The following is a 25,328-nucleotide window of genomic DNA, read 5'->3' as shown; positions in this document are numbered from 1 at the left end:
GTTGTATTTTTCTTTTACAGGCAAAAGAGCTGTTTTCTTTGGGGCATGCCCCCACAAATGGCCCTTTTAAGGGCTGGTAAGGTAAAAGAGCTTTGAACTTTTTTAATGTAGAAAAGGGTAGGGAATTTTTTTATTTTGGGGGGGTTTGTTATTTTATTAGGGGGCTTAGATTAGGTGTAATTAGCTTAAAATTGTTGTAATATTTTTGAAATGTTTGTAACTTATGTTTTTTATTTTTTGTAACTTAGCTTTTTTTATTTTTTGTACTTTAGTTAGTTTATGTAATTGTATTTAATTGTAGTTATTTGTAGGTAATTAGTTTAATTAATGTAATGATAGTGTAGTGTTAGGTTTAATTGTAACTTAGGTTAGGATTTATTTTACAGGTCATTTTGTATTTCTTTTAGCTAGGTAGTTATTAAATAGTTAATAACTATTTAATAACTATTCTAACTAGCTAAAATAAATACAAAGTTACCTGTAAAATAAATATAAATCCTAAGATAGCTACAATATAATTATTAATTATATTGTAGCTATCTTAGGCCTAGATTTAGAGTTCGGCGGTAAAAGGGCTGTTAACGCTCCGCGGGTTTTTTTCTGGCCGCACCATAAATTTAACTCTGGTATCGAGAGTTCAAACAAATGCTGCGTTAGGCTCCAAAAAAGGAGCGTAGAGCATTTTTACCGCAAATGCAACTCTCGATACCAGAGTTGCTTACGGACGCGGCCGGCCTCAAAAACGTGCTCGTGCACGATTCTCCCATAGGAAACAATGGGGCTGTTTGAGCTGAAAAAAAACCTAACACCTGCAAAAAAGCAGCGTTCAGCTCCTAACGCAGCCCCATTGTTTCCTATGGGGAAACACTTCCTACGTCTGCACCTAACACCCTAACATGTACCCCGAGTCTAAACACCCCTAACCTTACACTTATTAACTCCTAATCTGCCGCCCCCGCTATCGCTGACCCCTGCATTACACTTTTAACCCCTAATCTGCCGCTCCGTAAACCGCCGCCACCTACGTTATCCCTATGTACCCCTAATCTGCTGCCCTAACATCGCCGACCCCTATGTTATATTTATTAACCCCTAATCTGCCCCCCACAACGTCGCCGACACCTGCCTACACTTATTAACCCCTAATCTGCCGAGCGGACCTGAGCGCTACTATAATAAAGTTATTAACCCCTAATCCGCCTCACTAACCCTATCATAAATAGTATTAACCCCTAATCTGCCCTCCCTAACATCGCCGACACCTACCTTCAATTATTAACCCCTAATCTGCCGACCGGAGCTCACCGCTATTCTAATAAATGTATTAACCCCTAAAGCTAAGTCTAACCCTAACACTAACACCCCCCTAAGTTAAATATAATTTTTATCTAACGAAATAAATTAACTCTTATTAAATAAATGATTCCTATTTAAAGCTAAATACTTACCTGTAAAATAAATCCTAATATAGCTACAATATAAATTATAATTATATTATAGCTATTTTAGGATTAATATTTATTTTACAGGCAACTTTGTAATTATTTTAACCAGGTACAATAGCTATTAAATAGTTAAGAACTATTTAATAGTTACCTAGTTAAAATAATAACAAATTTACCTGTAAAATAAATCCTAACCTAAGATATAATTAAACCTAACACTACCCTATCAATAAAATAATTAAATAAACTACCTACAATTACCTACAATTAACCTAACACTACACTATCAATAAATTAATTAAACACAATTGCTACAAATAAATAAAATTAAATAAACTATCTAAAGTACAAAAAATAAAAAAGAACTAAGTTACAGAAAATAATAAAATATTTACAAACATAAGAAAAATATTACAACAATTTTAAACTAATTACACCTACTCTAAGCCCCCTAATAAAATAACAAAGCCCCCCAAAATAAAAAATTCACTACCCTATTCTAAAATACAAATATTACAAGCTCTTTTACCTTACCAGCCCTGAACAGGGCCCTTTGCGGGGCATGCCCCAAGAATTTCAGCTCTTTTGCCTGTAAAAAAAAACATACAATACCCCCCCCCCCCAACATTACAACCCACCACCCACATACCCCTAATCTAACCCAAACCCCCCTTAAATAAACCTAACACTACCCCCCTGATGATCTTCCTACCTTGTCTTCACCATGCCAGGTTCACCGATCCGTCCTGGCTCCAAGATCTTCATCCAACCCAAGCGGGGGCTAGACATCCACTGAAGAAGTCCAGAAGAGGGTCCAAAGTCTTCCTCCTATCCGGCAAGAAGAGGACATCCGGACCGGCAAACATCTTCTCCAAGCGGCATCTTCTATCTTCTTCCATCCGATGACGACCGGCTCCATCTTGAAGACCTCCAGCGCGGATCCATCCTCTTCTTCCGACGACTAGACGACGAATGACGGTTCCTTTAAGGGACGTCATCCAAGATGGCGTCCCTCGAATTCCGATTGGCTGATAGGATTCTATCAGCCAATCGGAATTAAGGTAGGAATTTTCTGATTGGCTGATGGAATCAGCCAATCAGAATATAGTTCAATCCGATTGGCTGATCCAATCAGCCAATCAGATTGAGCTCGCATTCTATTGGCTGATCGGAACAGCCAATAGAATGCGAGCTCAATCTGATTGGCTGATTGGATCAGCCAATCGGATTGAACTATATTCTGATTGGCTGATTCCATCAGCCAATCAGAAAATTCCTACCTTAATTCCGATTGGCTGATAGAATCCGATCAGCCAATCGGAATTCGAGGGACGCCATCTTGGATGACGTCCCTTAAAGGAACCGTCATTCGTCGTCTAGTCGTCGGAAGAAGAGGATGGATCCGCGCTGGAGGTCTTCAAGATGGAGCCGGTCGTCATCGGATGGAAGAAGATAGAAGATGCCGCTTGGAGAAGATGTTTGCCGGTCCGGATGTCCTCTTCTTGCCGGATAGGAGGAAGACTTTGGACCCTCTTCTGGACTTCTTCAGTGGATGTCTAGCCCCCGCTTGGGTTGGATGAAGATCTTGGAGCCAGGACGGATCGGTGAACCTGGCATGGTGAAGACAAGGTAGGAAGATCATCAGGGGGGTAGTGTTAGGTTTATTTAAGGGGGGTTTGGGTTAGATTAGGGGTATGTGGGTGGTGGGTTGTAATGTTGGGGGGGGGTATTGTATGTTTTTTTTTACAGGCAAAAGAGCTGAAATTCTTGGGGCATGCCCCGCAAAGGGCCCTGTTCAGGGCTGGTAAGGTAAAAGAGCTTGTAATATTTGTATTTTAGAATAGGGTAGGGAATTTTTTATTTTGGGGGGCTTTGTTATTTTATTAGGGGGCTTAGAGTAGGTGTAATTAGTTTAAAATTGTTGTAATATTTTTCTTATCTTTGTAAATATTTTATTATTTTCTGTAACTTAGTTCTTTTTTATTTTTTGTACTTTAGATAGTTTATTTAATTTTATTTATTTGTAGCAATTGTGTTTAATTAATTTATTGATAGTGTAGTGTTAGGTTAATTGTAGGTAATTGTAGGTAGTTTATTTAATTATTTTATTGATAGGGTAGTGTTAGGTTTAATTATATCTTAGGTTAGGATTTATTTTACAGGTAAATTTGTTATTATTTTAACTAGGTAACTATTAAATAGTTCTTAACTATTTAATAGCTATTGTACCTGGTTAAAATAATTACAAAGTTGCCTGTAAAATAAATATTAATCCTAAAATAGCTATAATATAATTATAAATTATATTGTAGCTATATTAGGATTTATTTTACAGGTAAGTATTTAGCTTTAAATAGGAATTATTTATTTAATAAGAGTTAATTTATTTCGTTAGATAAAAATTATATTTAACTTAGGGGGGTGTTAGTGTTAGGGTTAGACTTAGCTTTAGGGGTTAATACATTTATTAGAATAGCGGTGAGCTCCGATCGGAAGATTAGGGGTTAATAATTGAAGGTAGGTGTCGGCGATGTTAGGGAGGGCAGATTAGGGGTTAATACTATTTATGATAGGGTTAGTGAGGCGGATTAGGGGTTAATAACTTTATTATAGTAGCGCTCAGGTCCGCTCGGCAGATTAGGGGTTAATAAGTGTAGGTAGGTGTCGGCGACGTTGTGGGGGGCAGATTAGGGGTTAATAAATATAACATAGGGGTCGGCGATGTTAGGGGTAGCAGATTAGGGGTACATAGGAATAACGTAGGTGGCGGCGATTTGCGGTCGGAAGATTAGGGGTTAATTATTTTAAGTAGCTTGCGGCGACGTTGTGGGGGGCAAGTTAGGGGTTAATAGATATAATACAGGGGTCGGCGGTGTTAGGGGCAGCAGATTAGGGGTACATAAGTATAACGTAGGTGGCGGTCGGCAGATTAGGGGTTAAAATTTTTAATCGAGTGGCGGCGATGTGGGGGGACCTCGGTTTAGGGGTACATAGGTAGTTTATGGGTGTTAGTGTACTTTAGGGTACAGTAGTTAAGAGCTTTATAAACCGGCGTTAGCCAGAAAGCTCTTAACTCCTGCTATTTTCAGGCGGCTGGAATCTTGTCGTTAGAGCTCTAACGCTCACTGCAGAAACGACTCTAAATACCGGCGTTAGGAAGATCCCATTGAAAAGATAGGCTACGCAAATGGCGTAGGGGGATCTGCGGTATGGAAAAGTCGCGGCTGTAAAGTGAGCGTTAGACCCTTTAATCACTGACTCTAAATACCAGCGGTAGCCCAAAACCAGCGTTAGGAGCCTCTAACGCTGGTTTTGACGGCTACCGCCGAACTCTAAATCTAGCCGTTAGTGTTTATTTTATAGGTAAGTATTTATTTTTAAATAGGAATAATTTATTAAAGTATAGTGTAGTGTTAGGTGTAATTGTAACTTAGGTTAGGATTTATTTTACAGGTAAATTTCAGTTTATTTTAGCTAGGTAAGCTATTAAATAGTTAATAACTATTTAATAGCTATTGTACCTAGTTAAAATAAATTGAAAGGTACCTGTAAAATTAAAATAAATCCTAAGATAGCTAGAATATAATTATTATTTATATTGTAGCTATATTAGGGTTTATTTTATAGGTAAGTATTTAGTTTTAAATAGGATTAACTTAGTTAATAAGAGAAATATTATTTAGATTTATTTAATTAATATTTAAGTTAGGGGGGCGTTAGGGTTAGGGTTAGACTTAGGTTTAGGGGTTAATAATTTTATTACAGTGGTGGCGGCGTAGTGGGGGGCAGGATAGGGGTTAATAAATTTATTATAGGGGGCGACGTTGTAGGGGAGGCAGATTAAGGGTTAATAAATTTATTATAGGTGACGACGGTGTAGGGGGAGGCAGGATAGGGGTTAATAGGTTTAATATAGGTTGTGGCGGGTTCAGGGACCGGCGGTTTAGGGGTTAAACTATTTATTTAGTTGCGGAGAGGTGCAGGATCAGCAGGATAGGGGTTAATAACTTTATAATAGAGGGCGACGGTGTAGGGGGGCAGGATAGGGGTTACTAGGTATACTGTAGGTGGCAGCGGTGTCCGGGAGCGGCGGTTTAGGGGTTAATACATTTATAAGAGTTGCGGCAGGGTCTAGGAGCGGCGGTTTAGGGGTTAATACATTTATAAGAGTTGCGGCGGGGTCTAGAAGCGGCGGTTTAGGGGTTAGTAACTTTATTGAGTTGCGGGAAGCTCCGGGGGCGCCGGTATAGGGATAGAACAGTGTAGTTTAGTGTGAGTGCTTAGTGACAGGCTAGCAATAAAGCTGGGAAAAAGCCGAAGAGCAGCGAGATCGGATGAGTGATAACTGTCACAGTCCGCTGCTCATCGCCCCGCGGCTTTTTGATAGCTTTATTTGATAACTTAGGCGTATTTTTTCAGGTCCGCGGCGGCGAAGGTAGGCGAGCTTAGGCGGGCGTATTGGGCCGGGGAAGCCAGAAAAGTAGACGGCTTGATAACTACCCCCCACTGAGAGAGCAGTGTAAGCAAATCTTAAAAAAAGAAAACACTTGCATATAAAAGCCCCAAAAATAGATTCCTACCTGCTTAGTGGGATGGATGCAGATGTTTCCTAGCTGCACATAGAATACTTAGTTGGGGCTGTAGTGTTGTCACAAAGAGACAAAGGTCATCCTCCACCTGAAGGCGTATTTGTTCTTCATATACAGTATGTCAAAGTAGAAAAGCTTGATTAACACAGGTAAGTTGACACAAACAGCAAAAGTACACTGCTTCCTGTGTAAGATCTGGAAAAGTCTCAACAGACAGCCAAATTTAAATAATGGTACAATGTTTAATGATCTGCTTCAATTCTTGATTACTTGTTATTTCAATCAAGGACTCTTTTTCTTGCATACACAATGTGTCACTTTCTTTTGGCTTGAACATGAATGGATTGCGAACCCACTCATCCTGAATTGTTTCCTGAGAAAAATAATGTGTGAATTGCTCACAAAGACCCCTTAAGTGTTCAGTCACTACAGCCTGCATAGTTGCTGCTGAAAAATGCTCATCTTCCATGACACTCATCAAGATGAGAAACCTGTCCATGTATCCCTGCTCAACATGGGAGACCGACAGGTCCAACAGAGATAAGCCAGTCATCATATCTCATGTTATATCTTCTATATGCTTCACCAGTGGGTACTCAATATTTATAAGAAAAATTAGCACTGCCACAAGTCAAACAGCCGTGATAGAACTCAGCCCTGTGACAGCCAGCAGACTTCTGTGTGCAGAAGCAGTTGTTTATAGTGTGCTCACAATTTCTTCACATAAAATTCTGAAAAGACGGGCATTTAGAGCCCTTGCTTTGATGATGTTTACAATCTTCACAGCTTCAATGAGGACATCCCAAAGTTCCTGTGACATTCTTTTAGCAGCTAAGGCATGTTGGGGTATTGTACAGTGGGTCCAAATAGCTTTTGGAGCTACCTCTTTAATTCTAGTGATAAGACCGCTTTGTCGGCCTGTCATGGATGTTGTACCATCACTGCAAATGCAACCTTTCCAGTCAATATTGCTCTCTGTCATGAATTAATTTAATGCTTTGAAAATATAATTGCCAGTTGTGTGGGCAGGCAGGGGACAGCAAAATAAAAACTATTTGTGAATATCCATGTCTTTCACATACCGTACATACGTTAACAAGAGGGCACAGTTGGCCACATCAGTGGATTAATCATTCTGCAGCGCATAAAATTGTCTTTTTCTGATGCCATCTTACACTTGCCCCTTCACATCAAGTGCCATCTCTGAGAAGCGGCGAGATACAGTGTTGTGAGAGAGTGGGATGGAATCCAGCTTATCTGATGCTGCCTCTCCTATCATTACATAACACATCTCTTTGGCTGCAGGCAAAATTAATATGTTCCCAATGGTATGTGCTTTACCTGCCTTTGTAATGTGCAATGAAATACGATATGAAGCGTGTGTAGCCTTGAAATTCAATTTGCTGAGTTTTTCCACAGCTTTCTTTTGTCCTCGAAAGGCTTCAAGTTTTCTTTGAAAAAACTCTATAGGTCTTCCCGCTACCTCCCCATGCTTGGTGTCCAGATGTCGGTGAAGTTTTGTAGGCTGCATGCTGTCATTTGCAAGAACTTCTTGACAAACAACACATAAAGGTCGTGGAGCATCACTTGGACCTGTCCATGTAAATCTCAAACTGAAAGATTCTTTATCATATTGTCTTTTTTTGGGTTTGCAACCAGAAACTGAAGCCTGTGACCCAGTTTTTCTTAAAAAAAACTATCCATTTTAATAAGAAGGCCTCTTGCAACTCTTAACAGACTTATTCAGCTCTTAAAATAAAAAAAATATTGAACTTTCTTTTTGCATGTATTAAATGGTCAATGTTGGGACCTTTTGCAGCTCTTAACAGAAAAAAATATTAAACTTCCTGGAAAAATATTTTGCTTTCTCAATTGGTCAGTTTTTGGCCATTTGCAGCTTTTAAATGATAATGGCCTGCCCTGGAATAAACAAAGTATAAAATATATTATAAAGCACACGCATACACATGTACGCAACATACAGCACACTCACACAACACACTCAAAACACATCACACACATACGCACACACTAATAATGAATGCTTAATTTATTTTACATTTCTCATACTCAGTATATTATGTTGCATCAATGCAAAAATATAAATACCATTAAGGGCCTGAATGTCCATTTATTAATGTGCGGATGGACATGATCCGATATAGTGGATCATGTCCGCCGCGCATCGATAAATGCCGACAGCATACGCTGTCTGCATTTATCATTGCACCAGCAGTTCTTGTGAACTGCTGGTGCAATACCGCCCCCCTGCAGATTTGCGGCCAATTTGCTGCAAGCAGGGGGTGTCAATCAGCCTGATCGTTTTTGATTGGGTGGATTGCTGTCCGCGAGTTAAGGAGCAGCAGTCTTAGGACCGATGCTTCTTAACTTCCGCTTCATCCGGAACTGAAGCGGAGTGGGTCAAAGGCAGCATCCGCTGCTTCATAAATAGACCCCCTGGAGTCCCTATATCAACCTGTATAAATGTATTTTTTTAGCCAGCCCAAGACATACATAAATAAATATATATATATATATATATATTTTTTTTTAAATTAACAAATGTGCACCATGTGAGGATGAGAATATACAACATTTTGGAAGGTGGAGAGATATATAGTAGGCCAGACAGATGTTAAGATTAGTGCAGCTTGAAGGATTTGTAAGGACAGCCAGTTTACCAAGGATAACACTGAGGAGCATTTCAATATCTAACATAATTTTGCTTATTAGCAACTTATGATAGTTTACTTCTACTTTAATTTAAACTTACACTTTAATAAGCTGTGCAGCTACTGTGCGTTTGAGGCTGAGCTGATTTGTGTACTTACTATTTTTTAAAGTCCCCAGTGTGCAGTATCCCTGTCAGAGGAGGTGATGGTAGCACAGGATTCCTCTTTTTAGGCTTCCCAGCCCAATGCTGCATAACAGCCAACACCAGGACTCTAATTCTTCACTCGCAGCATAGCAGGTGCGCTGCAAACTCAGTGTCCATCTTCAATTCAAGCAGTCTCCTCAGCGCTGTGGGTTTGCTGCACGCTCAGTGTCAAGTGACCCAATTAAAAAAAAAAACACTTCTGGTCCTTCTTTCCCACGGTGAGTGGCGCATTAAAAAAAAAAAAAACAGGGGGCGGACCCAACCACCATCTTGGCCGGTCGCATCTAGCTAGAGCTCCTAGTATTAGTTAGCTAGAAAACAAAATTTATTGGACATATTCCCTTGAAAACAAGCTATTCTTCCCTAGTTGTGATCCCATACCTACTGCTGGGACATAGAAACAACGGCTGGAGAGTTTTGCACTGCACCGGAGGGAGGCTCAGAGTCACTGACACCGCATCTGCCGCCTGAAGATTCACCCTACCCTTGGCTGCCTATTATGAGACCTGCGCTTGTATCCTCAACGGTACAACAACTAAAGGCTCACAGTGCAGCATAACCACAACAGCAGGAGCATCAAGCCCAGCAGCACCGGGGGTTTGAGGGGCCCCCCGCATCTGAACTAGAAAGAGCTGTGTTACAGCGGGACTCCCCGCATCAACCTACACCTCACGGCAGTGGAACTGGACTGGTGCGCTAATTCCGGGGAGCCTATTACCCGCTCTGGAGTTTGCTTTCTCGCAACACCTTAGGAAGCCGTCTGAGATGCGGCGCAACTCACGGCTCCACGACCGAGCAGCACCCACGTGGAATACAGCTGACCATCTCCCCGTAAGTAATAGCAGCCTGGTCTACAGGGGATAACACTGCCTTACTCAAGTTAAACTTAATCGTAAACACTCCAGATTAGGGGAGCTCTGGGACCGACCGGGACATACCTAACTGGCTTTAACTTATTGGCTGGGCGCCATTCAAAACCGAAACTCTTCCCCCACACAGTGGCGCGAAAACGCCATCTTTAACTCTTATCTAACTCAGCATAACTGCCTGTCAGTACTACCCCCTCCACAGCAGTACACAGCGTGCCAGTAGAAATTACAGCACAGGCAATATAAAGGGCTCTATTTAAATGTGGGCTCTTATCTACTAAGCCTGCCAATCACTTACCCATTAACAGCTTGCCACGTGGAACTTAAAACCTATACAGGGGCCTGCAAATTTACTGTGCAGCAGTTACTTTCTGCCTCTTAACTAGCAACAGCTACCTCAGAGAGGGTAGAGACCTTAGAGGGAAACAAGCAGCTAGCCCCCAACAATCTAGGGGCCCCTAGACCTGCACTGTAACTACACTCTTAAGCCTTGGGTGGAAACACTCAGTAACCCTAGCAACTACAGCAAGGTACCTGTTCTGTTATAAAGTTGGACTGTGCTGCACCATTTACAGAATTTCAAAAGCTGCAATATATCTTGCCCTTGTGTCACAGCTGGAGCGCACTCTCCCGTCCCCTTTCCTGCTGCATGCTGCTGCAGTAGGTCATACCCCTCACCCCTTTCCCGGCCTGGCCCAGAGGTGGCAATTTCCCTAGGGAGAGTGCCCTAAATCTACTCCGAATACAACAAGACTCTTCAATACCAGTGACATTTTCATTTTTTCTGGAGTATACATCTGCTTAACATGGCATAAGCACGTCTAGGCCACTTAAGCCTGTCTACCACACAGTGACCCTTCCTTATCTCTAAGTAGGGCCGCCCTGCCATACCTGACCTCTAGTCTCTCAAGGACCCCTTCTGCAACAGGTCCAACTTATTTCCCTCCCAATATGTCACAATCAGCCAGGGGGAAAAAAAACAAGCAACCATTCTTACCCAAAAAAACTGTGATGGATCACTTTGGACCCCCAGGAGGACTATCACAGAGTGATATAGAACCCCCAGACTCCCCTAGGTCTGATACCTCAGATCTCACATTGGCGGATATCCAGAGCATCCAACAAGCCCCATCCGAGGCAGTTACTCCCTCATTCATCATGGATTCCCTCAAGTCCCTACTGGACAAGCATCATGCTTCATTCACTGCCCAAATGGCGGCCTCTACCGCTGAGCTCAAAAAAGAGATCTCATCAACAAATGAAAGAATCGACACTTTGGAGAGAAAGCAGGAGGATGCCGCTGTGGAGCATTCTAACTTACAATCTTACACACAACGCCTCGCAGATTACCTAGAAGTTGTTGATGATAAGATAGCGGACTTGGAAGATAGATCTCAGAGGAATAACCTAAGGATCCGAGGTATCCCCGAGTCTGTCTCTGCTGGTGATTTACAACCATATCTAAAAGAACTGTTTCTTGTGCTAGCACCCCCTGCCACGGAGGCCGAAGCCCTGATGGACCGTGCACACCGCTCTCTTAAGCCCAAAGGTCTCCCAGATGACCAACCCAGAGACACAATAGTCCGGCTGCACTACTTCACTTACAAAGAAAGAATCCAAAGGGCCCATTTCCAGAAACCTTCCCTCCCAGAAAAATTTAAAAAGCTACAAATTTTCCCTGACCTTTCTGCAAGGACATTACAAAAGAGAAAAACTTTCACGGAAGTTACATCCATTTTAAGGAAAAATGAGATCAGGTACAGGTGGGGCTATCCCATAAAGCTACTCATCTTTCGGAACAATCAGATGTTTACTATACAGACCCCTAATAGAGGGTACGAACTACTTAAGCTGTGGAATCTATACCCTTCTCAAAAGGAAAAACCACAAACCAGCCAAACCCAACTGAGAGCCACAGCAGCAGAATGGGGGGCCTCCTCCGCCCCTGAGGATCAACGGAGCAGAACAGATGTTTCCAGGGCTGGAGACTGGACTACCCCTTCAACACGAAGGTTTGGCCCTCAGAAGCACCGTGAAGGTCAGGAATGGCCGATCCTCCCGCAGAGACATAGATCTGGGTCGCCAGTTTCCCAAGAAATGCATCTCAGACCCTAAGCTGTAGTCTGCTCTTCCTGGACACTGTTTATATGAAGTTACTTTTTTTCTTTTGTTAGTAAATGCTGAAAACAGGTGGTCCCGTACCATTTGGACTCTTGCAGCCGGCATGCTGATCTTGATGAACTTTGGACGATAAGTATCTTTTCTTTTGTTCAGTTCCTCTACAATATACTCATAGTATTGTTACCATTGTTTGCACATCTGAGTAGAGACTTTACTGTTTGCTAAATAGTTATCATTGCTATGTTTTAGGGAAATTTATGTTTCATCTTGGCCACAAATTATAGTTAAGCACCCACAGACCTAATACACAACATTTACTGCCTCCAACCAGGGTTGCGCTAACCTATAGGCACCATGTGCTCAGTGAGGGCCCAGCTGCAGCACATTCCCTGTACTTATATCCACCGTGTTTGTGGCAGACACATTATAAAAATAATCCCTACGCATACAACACTTGTAGAACCCCTACAGCAAACCTGCTCATATAGAGTTCCGAACACTTAGTTGTTAACAGAACACTTCACCTCATATATAAGAGTACTCTACCACAATTCTAAAGTTTCAGCTGCAAATTACAAACTCACAGTAGCAAGACCATTAGGCCACGTACCTTGAATAAACCATCAGTTGAGTTTACTGTCTACACCAGGACACCACAGTCTCGACTCCTTAATTTATTCTGTGTGGCCTACACCGAGATGCATGCCAGACTGCTAGTTATAATATTGTAGATATAAGTTGTTTGCTGTTCTGGATGCTGTTTTATGTATTGAATTACTGTTTTTTTTTTTGTATGTACACTGAAAGTTCTCTATTGTCACTGTCGCATAACTCCAATTGTCATGCAACCTCTTCATTTGACAGGCTATAAGGCCGTTATTCTAACTTTTGCCCCCCATCACTCTCTAACAACCCACTGATAAGCTCTAGAGCGGCCGGCCTCCCCCCCATTACTTGGCCCGCTGTTAACAGTAAATCATTTAAAAGCTTTTAACAACCCCCCCCCACAAACCCAAGCCCCCTTAATCCCCCCACTTAAATGTGCTTCCCCTATTAGGGAAGACGATTAACGCGGTTTCTCTTGACCATACCGCAACACCTATTTTACAATTTATCTGTACTGCCATAAATTTGACTGCATGTTACATCTTTTTGTACCCTATTAGAAGTTTAAGAATAACCAACCTCCTTTGTCTTTTCGCTCTTGCCCTTCTCTCTCATTCCTTTCCCCTCTTAGCCTCTTAGTGCTACCTTCCTTTCCCCCCCCTTTTTTTTTTTTTCCCTCTTCTTCTGCTTTCTCACTCCCCCACCTCTCCTTAGCATCGCCTCAACATGTCCCTTATCTGCACCTCACTTAATGCTAGAGGGCTTAATACCCCTAGCAAGAGAAGTAGATTAGTTAGTTATTTAACTCGCACTAAAACTAAAATAGCCTTTCTCCAGGAGACCCACTGGGCAGATGGAACCCCTATACCCTTCCGATGTAAACAATACCCAGTAGTGGAAACAGCCTCATTCCCGGGAAAATCGAGAGGGGTAGCTATTCTGATACATAAATCCGTTCTCTTTGAGAAAGTAGAAACCTTTAGGGACCCAAAGGGTAGATTCCTGATATTGACCTGCAGACTAGATAACACTCCATATACTCTTGCCAATTACTATGGCCCAAACTCTGGGCAAATAAGAGCCTTTAGGAAGTTTTTAAGACTGCTGACCTCTCATAAAACCCAAAATCTACTACTGGCAGGGGATTTCAATATGCTACTAGATACAACACTAGATAGACGCTCTCCTAAGCTTAAACCCTGTGACAAACAAGCCATAAGAACTGCAAAACATTTCAATAACCTCTTGGCCCAACATAATCTGTTCGACATCTGGCGTTCCCACCATCCCTCCTCGAGGGACTACTCCTATTATTCTAAAGTACACAATACCTACACCAGGATTGATTACTTTTTTTGTGAACCAAGACTTCTAGACTTGGTCCAATCGGTGCTTATGCCTGAGTGCACATGGTCTGACCACTCCTCGGTCTAGCTTACCCTAAAAAACCTTAACAGCGCACCCTTTAGATCCTCCTGGACGCTCCCGGAATACCTCCTTTCCAGTCCAGACCAGGTTGCATTGATCCGGAAAGAGATTTCTGAATTTCTAAGTATAAATGACAACGGTGCAGTCAATGACTTTTGTCTGTGGAGCACCCTCAAGGCCTTTCTTAGAGGGGTATTCATTAAATTGAACGCGGAGCATAGGAAATGGTTGGGTAGTTCGCTCGCCCAACTCCATGTCTCCTTGAGGAACCTGAACAAATCACACGTAGCATCATTAGACCCGCAAATTCTCACCCAAATTGAAGACATTAAGACAAAAATTGCAGCCCTAGAATTAAAAAGACAAAAAACCCAGGTTCAGAAGTTCAAACAGACATTTTATGCCAAGGGAAACAAAGCGGACAGACTATTGGCCAACAAACTTAAGCAAAAGACCGCAGAAGCCCGTATCCCATATATCAAAACACCCCAGGGAACTGTCCAGCTCCCAGCAGACATAGGGAAAGCCTTCGCTTCCTATTACTCTGCGTTATATAACCTGGCGAGCTCCCCTACCCACCATGTCCCGACCACACAGCACATCCAGGACTTCCTAGACACCCTCTCTTTGCCGACCTTGACGGCAAACCAGAGAGATCTGCTTGATGCTCCATTTAATATTAAAGAAGTCCTACATGCCATTAAATCCCTAAAATCCCACAAAGCCCCGGGTCCTGACGGTTTTGGAGCTCTGTTCTATAAAACGTTCAGACTTCAGCTGTCACCACTCCTTAATAGAGTTTGCTCCCAGGCCAGACAATCCGGCTCCCTACCAACTGAGCTTTTAGAGGCGACCATAGTGACCATCCCGAAACCGGGTAAAACCCCTAACGTATGTGAACACTTCCGCCCCATTTCACTGATCAATGTTGATGTGAAGCTGTTGGCGAAACTCTTGTCCTCTAGATTAAATAAAGTTCTCTCGTCGCTGTTGGATGGCGACCAGGTAGGCTTCACCCCAGGTCGGGAAGGACCAGATAATACTCGCCGGATCCTCAATATATACTTCGAAGCCAAGAAGCGTAATCTCTCCTGCACGACCCTAGCTTTAGATGCCGAGAAGGCTTTTGATAGGGTCAACTGGACATATCTATTTGAGGTCCTTGGCAAGTTTGGCTTCCCTCCGGGATTTTGCTCTTGCGTTAGAGCACTGTACTCGGCCCCCTCGGCCTCGGTTAGAGGTCTGGGATTCCGCTCCCCGACCTTTCCGATCACCAATGGGACGCGCCAAGGCTGCCCCCTCTCTCCGCTGCTCTTCGCACTAGTCATGGAGCCGCTGGCTGAGGCGATCAGAAGTAGTCCTGATGTCCGGGGTGTGGAACTAGAAGGTACCCTACAAAAAACCGCCTTATTCGCGGATGACCTAACTGTATTCCTGAGCGATCCTCTCCATTCCCTCCCTGCTCTTTTTAAGTTGCTGGACAGGTTTGGACACATTAGTTACTACAAGCTCAACATCAGTAAGACGGAGGCGTATACCATTTACGTGTCAGGTACTGATCTTACAGAACTTCAGCAACGGTATCCATTTAATTGGTCCCAGCAGAGGATCAAGCATCTTGGAGTTTATCTCTCTTGGAACATCCCCACTATAATAGAGTCTAATTTCTACCCTCTCCTTCAGCAGTTCCAATCTAGTACTGATAAGTGGAGTGTTCCATGTATCTCCTGGTTGGGGCGTATTGCTGCATTCAAGATGCTCCTGCTCCCTAAGCTCACATACCTGTTCTGTTCGCTCCCTATCCCTGTTCCTAAATTTTTGATCGGCAAATTTCAGCAAATTTGCAATAAGTACATCTGGAAAAATAAGCACCCTAGGGTCGCTATTAGACTGAATTTGTGCTGTCTCTGATTTCTCAGGTACCACATGTGGGACTGAGAAGGAGAAGAGAAGTGAGTAGATATGGTGCTGGTGGTGGAAAGGTTCAGGGAGAGGAGCTGCATACAAAAATGTTATTGTTTAAAAAAGATAGATAATCCCTTTATTACCCATTCCACAGTTTTGCACAGCCAAATGGTTATAGTAATATCATTTTTACCTCTGTGATTAACTTTTATCTAATCCTCTGCAGACAGCCGCCTTATCACATGACATTTTATTTATTATCTATTGACTTGCATTTTAGCAAATTAGTGCAGTGTTAGCCACAACCCAGCACAATGTTATCTATATGGTGCACCTGAACTAGCAGTCTCTTGTTGTGAAAGCTAATTAAAAAAAAGCAGGTGATAAGAGGCTGTGTGTTGTAGATTAGAAACATGCAGAAATTTAGAGGTTTAAATGTTATTAAGTATATTAATATAACAATGTTGGTTGTGCAAAGCTGGGAAATTGGTAGTAAAGGCTTTATCTATATTTTTAAACAATAACCATTTTGGTGTTGACTGTCCCTATAATGAAAGAATGACATTGGCATTCAAACTCTATGTGAATATGTCCCCTTGTACTGAGCACTGAGCTAATAATTAAGCATTATGCTTCAGGCTGAATTGCCCCACATTATCTGAAGCAAAACACTGCTCAACTACTAAATGCAGCCTCTTATTTATTAAATGAACTTATTTGTTAACTTTTAACTGCACAGTGCTCCTGCAGACATAAAGAAGGACATACTTTATAGACAGTGCATGGAGCTGTGTGATTTCTGATTTTTCAGAGAAGTGAGTATATGTTGCTTGCATTATATTTTACTGATTCAGACACAGAAGATCATTTTATGTTTATAGGTATACAGTTTACTTCAAGATTGTAAAAGCATACAGTTATCCTCAACACACACTTCTTGCTGACTGAAAATCTTGATAACAACTTTTCGGGGGCAAAGCATACAGATCTGGAAAATCTGTAAATTAAAGGGATACTAAACCCAATTTTTTTTCTTTCATGATTCAGATAGAGCATACCATTTTAAGCAACTTTCAAATTTCCTCATATTATATGTTTTTCTTCATTCTCTTGCTATCTTTATTTGAAAAAGCAGGATTCTAAACTTAGGAGCCTGCCCAATTTTTGTTAAATGTAGCCACCAATCAGCAAGCGTTATCCAGGGTGCTGAACCAAAAATAGACTGTCCCCTAAGCTTAGATTCCTGCTTTTTTAAATAAAGATAGCAAGATAATGAAGAAAAATTGATAATAGGAGTAAATTAGAAAGCTTCTTAAAATTGCATGCTCTCTCTATCTGAATCATGAATGGGAAAAAAATGGGTTTAGTGTCGCTTTAAACATCTACTTTTGTAGGGTTTAAAATTGTTTGAATACTTGTAGGTCATTTCAACAGACTTGAATATATTCATCCTAGTTACTAACTTTTAAATTATGCTGCACCAATCAAAAACTCCATAACTCTGTCACACCAATCACACTATTATTGTTTGAGCATTGCATAGTTGCACAAGAGAAGCTTTATCTTATATTGATTTTTTTTTTTAATATCAAGATACATTTTATTTGCAGATCAAGGGGACGGCCTTGGACACCAGATTTACCCATGTTTTGCAAACCTCTTTAAGTGAGTTTTTGAGCAAAACTACATATACAATTCAATCTTTTGGGAGAATCTGGTTTTCTTTGACCATTACATTGATGATTTTATTTTTATATTTGAAGAAGATGAATATGAAATTATATAATTTCTAGAACAGTTGAACAATAACAATTGGGGTTTCAAATTTACATGCAAGTTTAATAAGGACTCAATTGATTTTTTGAATTTATAACTAGTTTGGACACAAGATAATCTTTTCTGTTCTTCTACATTTTTCAAGTTGATACTAATAGTTATTTAAGTTAATATAGCAACCACCAAATACAGTGGAAGAATAATTCCTTTTAGTCATTTTGGGAGAATTAGACAGAATTGTACATCACTGGAAGATTTTCAACAACAATCAGAGATATTAAAGATCTATGGATAAAGGTTAGAATTATTTAAGAAGAAGGATAAAGTCCTTCAGAGCGGAAAGGATATGGGATTCTAAATTTTATTTATAACACAATACAATAATAATTATAGTAAGATTAAGGGAGTTTTAAATAGGTTTTGGTTTATTTAAGAACTATATTGTATAAGACCCCAAAATGTGTTTTTAGAAGAGCACCAACATTAACAAATAGGGTATAGGTTATAAATTGAGCTCAAGTGTTAACATCCATAAAAGTTAACTTTTTTGCGCAAGTCGAGTAGCGCTGGTATTAAATGTTGAAAGTAAAAATGTTGCACTTGCATGAAAACTAACACGCACAAAAAATTAAAGGGACATTTAACACAAACTGTAAATTATGTGATTATGAACCTTCATATATAAGAATAATTTTGCAATAAAACTGCACCTTTATTTTGTGAAATTAGTATATTGTTTTATGTTTATTCTTTTCACTGATTTCACTTTCCCCCAATCACAAACTAATATTCAGATATAGCACAAACTCTGAAGATGTGCAAACTGGGGTAGCCTGCCCTCTTGTATTCCTTTAAGGAGGATTAGCACTGAATAAACTTAAAGTGATACTGAAACCAAATTTTTTCTTTCGTGATTTAGATAGAGCATGACATTTTAAGCAACTTTCTAATTTACTCCTATTATCAAATTTTCTTCATTCTCTTGGTATCTTAATTTAAAATGCAAGAATATAAGTTTAGATGCCAGCCCATTTTTGGTGAACAACCTGGGTTGTTCTTGCTGATTGGTGGATAAATTCATCCACCAATAAAAAAAAGTGCTGTCCAGAGTTCTGAAACAAAAAACTTAGATACTTTATTTTGCAAATAAAGATAGCTAGAGAATGAAGAAAAATTGATAATAAGAGTAAATTAGAAAGTTGCTTAAAATTGCATGCGCTATCTGAATCACGAAAGAAAAATTTTGGGTTCAGTTTCCCTTTAATTACTATTGCAAAGAATGATTTACCAAATTGTTGATGCAAAACTGATAATCCACCTTTAAAAAGCATGCAACACCATGGAAGCTTAGACCGGAAGGGAAAGGTAAACAAAAGCTCACATAAATTGCGTAAAAATATTAACATGAGCCTCCCTGGTAGAAAGTGAGACAAGCACAATTTTTACATGTATTTCACAGCAAAAGCTTGCAAAATTAATAATTAATGTATAATGCAAAAATGTTTCATTTTCAATAATGAAACATTTTATGCTTTGTTGAAATGTCAAGCTTAATGATACTTCAACCAGAGGATATTGCGTTCACAATATCATATTCCCACACATTGAATTTAATGGAGCAGGGATGCTAAAAAACCTAGAGATGCTAAAAAAAGCTAACACCTATATTTGCGTGTTAACCCCCATCACAATAAGCCCCCAGCTCTAATAACACCAAAACTGCCACATCCCAGTACTCTTTTAACCCCACAACACTAATAACCCTTTAATCACTACAACCCCCATCACAACCTATCCTCCAACCCCCTATCGCAAACAACCCCCCAACACCCCTAACCTAAGACTCACTAAGTTACAAAAAAATAAAAAAACAGTACCATTACAAAAAAGTACCAGTAAAAGCCCTATTCTAAAAGTCCCCTTAAAATAGCCCCCTAAATAAAAAAAACTATATTAAAACTAAAACTTATTCTAGAAATTGCCCTGAAAAGGACATTTGTCAGGCAGTGCCCTAGTTGAAGTAATCACAGCTCTTTTGAAACAAAAACCCTATTCTCAAACAAAAGTAACCCCCACCCCCCAAAAAAAATCTATCTTTAAGAAAAACTATTCTAAAAATTGCCCTGAGAAGGGCATTTGTTGGGCAATGCCCTGAGGTAGTAGCAGCATTTTTGCACAACATTTAAAAAAAAAACTACTGTATATGTAAAAATCCAAATTTAAAATCCTTATCTAAGTTACATAGAAACATAGATATTGACGGCAGCCATGGGGTAGATTTATTAAGAGGCGAGTGGACATGATTCGCTTTAGGTGAAAGGCTTATGCAATGCCGCCCCCCTGCTCACTGCCAGCCTATTGGCTGCTAGCAGGGGCTGTCAATTATTATGACTGCTTCTTCTTAACTTCTGTTTCAGGTGGACCGGAAACAATGGGGCTCCGAAGCAGCATTCACTGCCTAATAAATGGAGCCCATAGGCACAGCAAGTCTGCCCGATATTTCCTTAAAGTATAAACTTATCTCAGAGGATAGCCTTATGCTTATCCCAGGCATTCTTTAAGTCCCCCACAGTGTTTGTCATTACTACCTCTTGTGGGAGTTTATTACATGAATCAGTCACCCTTTCCGTAAAGAAGTGCTTCCTAAAATTACTACGGAATATTCAATATACTACCCTTCAGCTTGAGATCATGACCCCTTGTTCTTGAATTTTTCTTTTTATGTAAAATGCTTACAGCCTCAGCTTTACTAAGCCCTTTAATATACTTGAATGTTGCTATCATATCACCTTTTTCCCTTCTCTCCTCTAAGCTATACATATTTAGGTCATTGAGCCTCTCCTAGGCCTATATTTATCAAAGTCTGGCAGACCTGATCCGACAGTGGGGATCAGGTCCTCCAGACCTCGCTGAATACGGAGCTTGATAGATAGGCCCCCTAGTATGTTTTTTTTTTTACCGTGTACCATTTTGGCAGCCCTCCTTTGCACAGATTCTCCTTCTCATTCAGTACAGTATGAGGCCTAACTAATGCTCTGTGAAGTGGAATAAAAACCTTACTATTTCTGCTACAACTACCTCTACCAATACATCCAAGCATTCTGCTGGCCTTACTCGCTGCATTACTACATTGTTTACTAAATTTGAAATCATCTGAAATAATAATTTCCAAGTCCTGTTTCTCCTTTGTAACAGTCAGTAAAGTGTCATTGTGTCTGTAATTAAAGTTTGGATTTTTCTTCCCTAAATGCATAATTGTAATTTTTGCAGTGTTAAACTTTAAATCCCAGTTATTTGTCCAATCCTCCTATTGTTGTATATAACTTCTCATTTTGTCTACCCCCTGGAACATCTACTTTATTACAAATTACATATATAAGGGGACACATATAAGGGGGAAGTTGAAAATAACCTTTCCCTAAACAAAATGCCCTGAAAATACTATTTTGCATTTAAAAAAATATATATTCTAAGAAAAAAAGTTAAAAAGTACCTTTCCTAAAATTATTCTTAACAATCACTGTGTAGTATTTGGCAAATTCAGGTAATCTGTAGCATTTTTCTGCATGCTTAATGGGACAGTCAATTCATAATTATAGGTTTATGATTTAGACAGTGCATACAATTTTAAACAGCTTTCCAATTTACTTCTATTATTTAATTTGCTTGTTTGTTAAAAGGTGTATCTAGGTAAGCTCAGGAGCAGCAAAGAACCTAGGTCCTAGCTGCTGATTGGTGGCTGCATATATATATATACCGATTGTCATTGGCTCACTCATGTGTTCAGTTAGAAACTAGTAGTGCATTGCTGCTACTTCAACAAATGACGCCAAAATAATGAAGCACATTTGATAATAGAAGTTAACTGGGAAGTTGTTTAAATTTGTATGTTTTACCTAAATGATGAAAGAAAATTTGGGGGTTTCATGTCCCTTTAAGAAACAGAATCCGAGTTCCACTCTCTCTAGTGAGCTGTGATCAAGCACACTTTTATACAGCAAAATCAAGGTTTGTTACAGCAAAAGAAAGCAAACTTATGAAAGTATATTGCATTGCTCTTTCATGAAATAATTTATGAGGATATGTATATATATATATATAAAAGTGGAGTTGACGTCATCAGTTATTAAAAAAAGGGAGCTAAACTTATCCTGACTGTGCTGCTATTCTCAGCAGCTACTGGCCACCTATGTCACAGCATTCTCCTTCAATGAGGTGATGTTTGCACCTCTAAATTAATAGCTTGCATGTCAGCTGACAGTGTTCCGTATGCTAGCATGGCTATTGGTTTAGAGGTGCAAACTTCACCTCATTGGTAGAAGAGTGTTGTACCCTGGGCGCCAAAGCCGCTGAGGTTAGCAAGCTGTAGTGGCACAGTCAGAGGATGATAAGAAGCCTACTTATCCTCAGAGCAGTTTACTTCTCCCAATAAGCAAAATGCATACTTTTACTGCGCTGATAAATAATGAAAATAATACAGCCTATATTATAGCTGTGATATCAACAGTCGCAATATATCATTTAAATATTTTTTTTTATTGAAAAATAGGCCCACAAAGGCAAAAGTTTAATTGAAATCAGGTGCAATTGTCACATTTTATTTTATCTGTGAGCAATATAACATCATCATTTCTGTAGCATAACCAGTTTTCATTCTACTCTTGCTTCAGCAATCACACATCCTCAAATCGCTGCATCAAAAGAATAATTCTTCTGTCTTCCAACTCTTCTACTGCGTCATATTTGTATCACCTTTAGATTGTAATCTTAAGAGCCTCTCTACCTGTATCTCACTTTGTATAAAAATCTGTCTACTACTGATTGTTTTCAATGGCAGGGAATTTCTTTCCTTTTTTAAGATTCTTAGTGTAAGTGTTATAATGTACTTTTGTATAGTTTGGTAAAGTAACTATTATATGTAACATACCCTTGTATAATCTATCATTATATGTATTACAGTGTATTATACCATCATGAATGTAATGTATCTCTGCTTAGTGCTCCGTAAAATGTTAGAGCTTTATAACAAACCTATAATAATAATAATTATCATTCAAGTATTCTGTATTAAAAGTACTTCTGACCTCTATAGTTTTAGTTATTCCTCTGATAGTATGAGCTGACAGGGTCTTTTGTTCTGTGGCTATGAAATTGTAACACAAAACTTTTTTCCCCAGTAAAAATATTTTTATATTATAAAAGAATAGAGAAAACACATATAGGGGGATATTTATCAAAGCGTCAATCTTGATGCATTCGCCGGCGTCAATATGCTCGCTAGACATCGCTGATGCGGATCCACATATGAAGACCTTATTTATAAAAAAAAAAAGTCAAAAACACATTTGTCAAGTACAGCGCGATGAGCATCGGACTGTTGTTAACTAACAGTCATCGATGTTGCGGTTATTCAGGTTTTTCCCAACTTTATTTATACCATTTCATTACTATCCATGAACAAGCACATATCTCTAAAGCTAATCTTTTATTTTTCATCTGTTAATGTCCAAGAAATAGCTAGTTTTATACCTGAACAAACAATATCTCATAGAAAGTTATTGTTATACAAATAAAATCTGTTATATACTTTCACATAAATTAATGTGTATTTGTATTTCTAGAAGTCATGATATGCTTTTATCTCATGTTTTTTTTATAAATGATTCATAATGCTAGAATTTGTAAATATATCTTTGCACATACTTGTGTGTGTATATATATATATATATATATATATATATATATATATATATATATATATATATATATATATATATATATATATATATATATATATATATATATATATATATATATACTAGTTGGTAAGCCTGTCCAGAACTACAGAAAAAAATAAACACATTATCCAAAATAAAAAAAATCTACCTAATCCTTATGAAAAAAAGAGCCCCCAAAATCAAAACACCCCCTAATCTAATACTAAACTACCAATAGCCCTTAAAAGGGCATTTTGTAGGGCATTGCCCTAAGTTAAACAGCTCTTTTGCAGTTAAAAAAAAGTCCCCCCTAACAGTAAAACCCACCACCCACCAATACCCCCAAAATAAATAAACTTAACACTAAAAAAACCTAAACTATCCATTGCCCTGAAAAGGGCATTTGTATGGGCATTAAGCTCTTTTGCTGCCCTTAAAAGGGCATTCAGCTGCCCATAACCCTAATCTAAAAAAAACAACAACAAAAAATTAAAAATAAAAACTTAAACTTAAAATTTTAATTTAAATTAAGCTTAAAACTTAAACTTTAAATTTAAATTAAGCTAAAATTACAGAAAATAAAAGAATCTAATATTACAGAAAATAAAAAAACAAAATGATCAAACTTTAAAAAAGTAAACATAATCCCTATGAAAATAAAAAATCCCCCCAACATAAAAACACCCCCTAATCTAAGAATAAACTAACAATAGCCCTTAAATTGACTTTTTGTTGGGCATTGCCCTAAAGAAATAAGCTCCTTTAAATTTAAAAATAAACAAAGTTCTTCCTAACAGTAAAACTCACCACCCACTAAACCCCCCAAAATAAAAAATCTAACACTAAAAAACCTAAACTATCCATTGCCCTGAAAAGGGCATTTGTATGGGTGTTGCCCTTAAAAGGGCATTCAGCTCTTTTGCTGCCCATCCCTAATCTAAAAAAAAAAAAAAAATTAAGAAAAACCTAAGTCTAACCCCCAGGTTGGTACTCAAGATTGCTGAATTCTGGCGGAGAAGGTCCTCTTCTCGGAGTTGAAGTCTTCTTCCAAGCAGCCGACATCTTTTTCCAAGCAGGGACCTCTTCTTTCTTCATCCGGGACAGCAGAACTGAAGACCGGCGACGGCAGAACTGAAGACCGATGACAGCGCAACTGAAGACCGGTGAATTCAAGTGATTAAAGATGGCGTTCCTTGAATTCCTTTTGGCTGATTTGATTCTCCAAATTCAAATCAGCCGATAGGATGAGAGCTACTGAAATCCTATTGGCTGTTCAAATTAGCAAATAGGATTTCAGTAAATCTCATCCTATTGGCTGATTTGAATTTGAAGAATCAAATCAGCCAATAGGAATTCAAGGGACGCCATATTTAATCTCGTACCTTGAATTCACTATTCAGTGTACGGCGGAGATCGTACAAAGAGGATCCTCCACCCTCCATGGCTCCGCGGTTGCCAGTCTTCAGTTCCAAAGTCGCCGGTCTTCAGCTCCGCGGTCATCAGTCTTCAGCTCCGCCCTCCGCTCTGCGCCGGCTTGTTCCTGGATGGAAGAAGAAAGAAAGAGGTCGCCGCTTGGAAGACTTCACCAGCTGGAACAGGACCTTCTCCGCCGGACTTCAGGAACCGTGAGTACTAACCTGGGGCTTAGACTTAGTTTTTTTTTTTACAATTTTAGGGGGGTTTGTTTAATTTAATTAGATTAGGGATGGGCATTTCTTAAAAGAGCTAAATGCCCTTTTAAGGGCAGCAAAAGAGCTAAATGGGTAGTTTAGGTTTATTTAGTGTTAGGTTTATTTATTTTGGGGGGTTTTGTGGGTTTTACTGTTAGGGGGGACTTAGATTTTTTTCTAACTTAGGGCAATGCCCTGCAAAAAGTCCTTTTAAGGGCTATCAGTAGTTTAGCATTCAATTAGGGGGTGTTTTTATTTTGGAGGGACTTTTTTTATTTTCATAGGGATTAGGTTTAATTTTTTAATTTTTGATAATTTGTTTGT

The sequence above is a fragment of the Bombina bombina genome, chromosome 6, assembly GCF_027579735.1.
Source record: "Bombina bombina isolate aBomBom1 chromosome 6, aBomBom1.pri, whole genome shotgun sequence".
NCBI classification, from domain to species: Eukaryota; Metazoa; Chordata; class Amphibia; order Anura; family Bombinatoridae; genus Bombina; species Bombina bombina.
The sequence above is the reverse complement of the archived record's forward strand: the minus strand, read 5'-3'. Positions refer to the sequence as shown.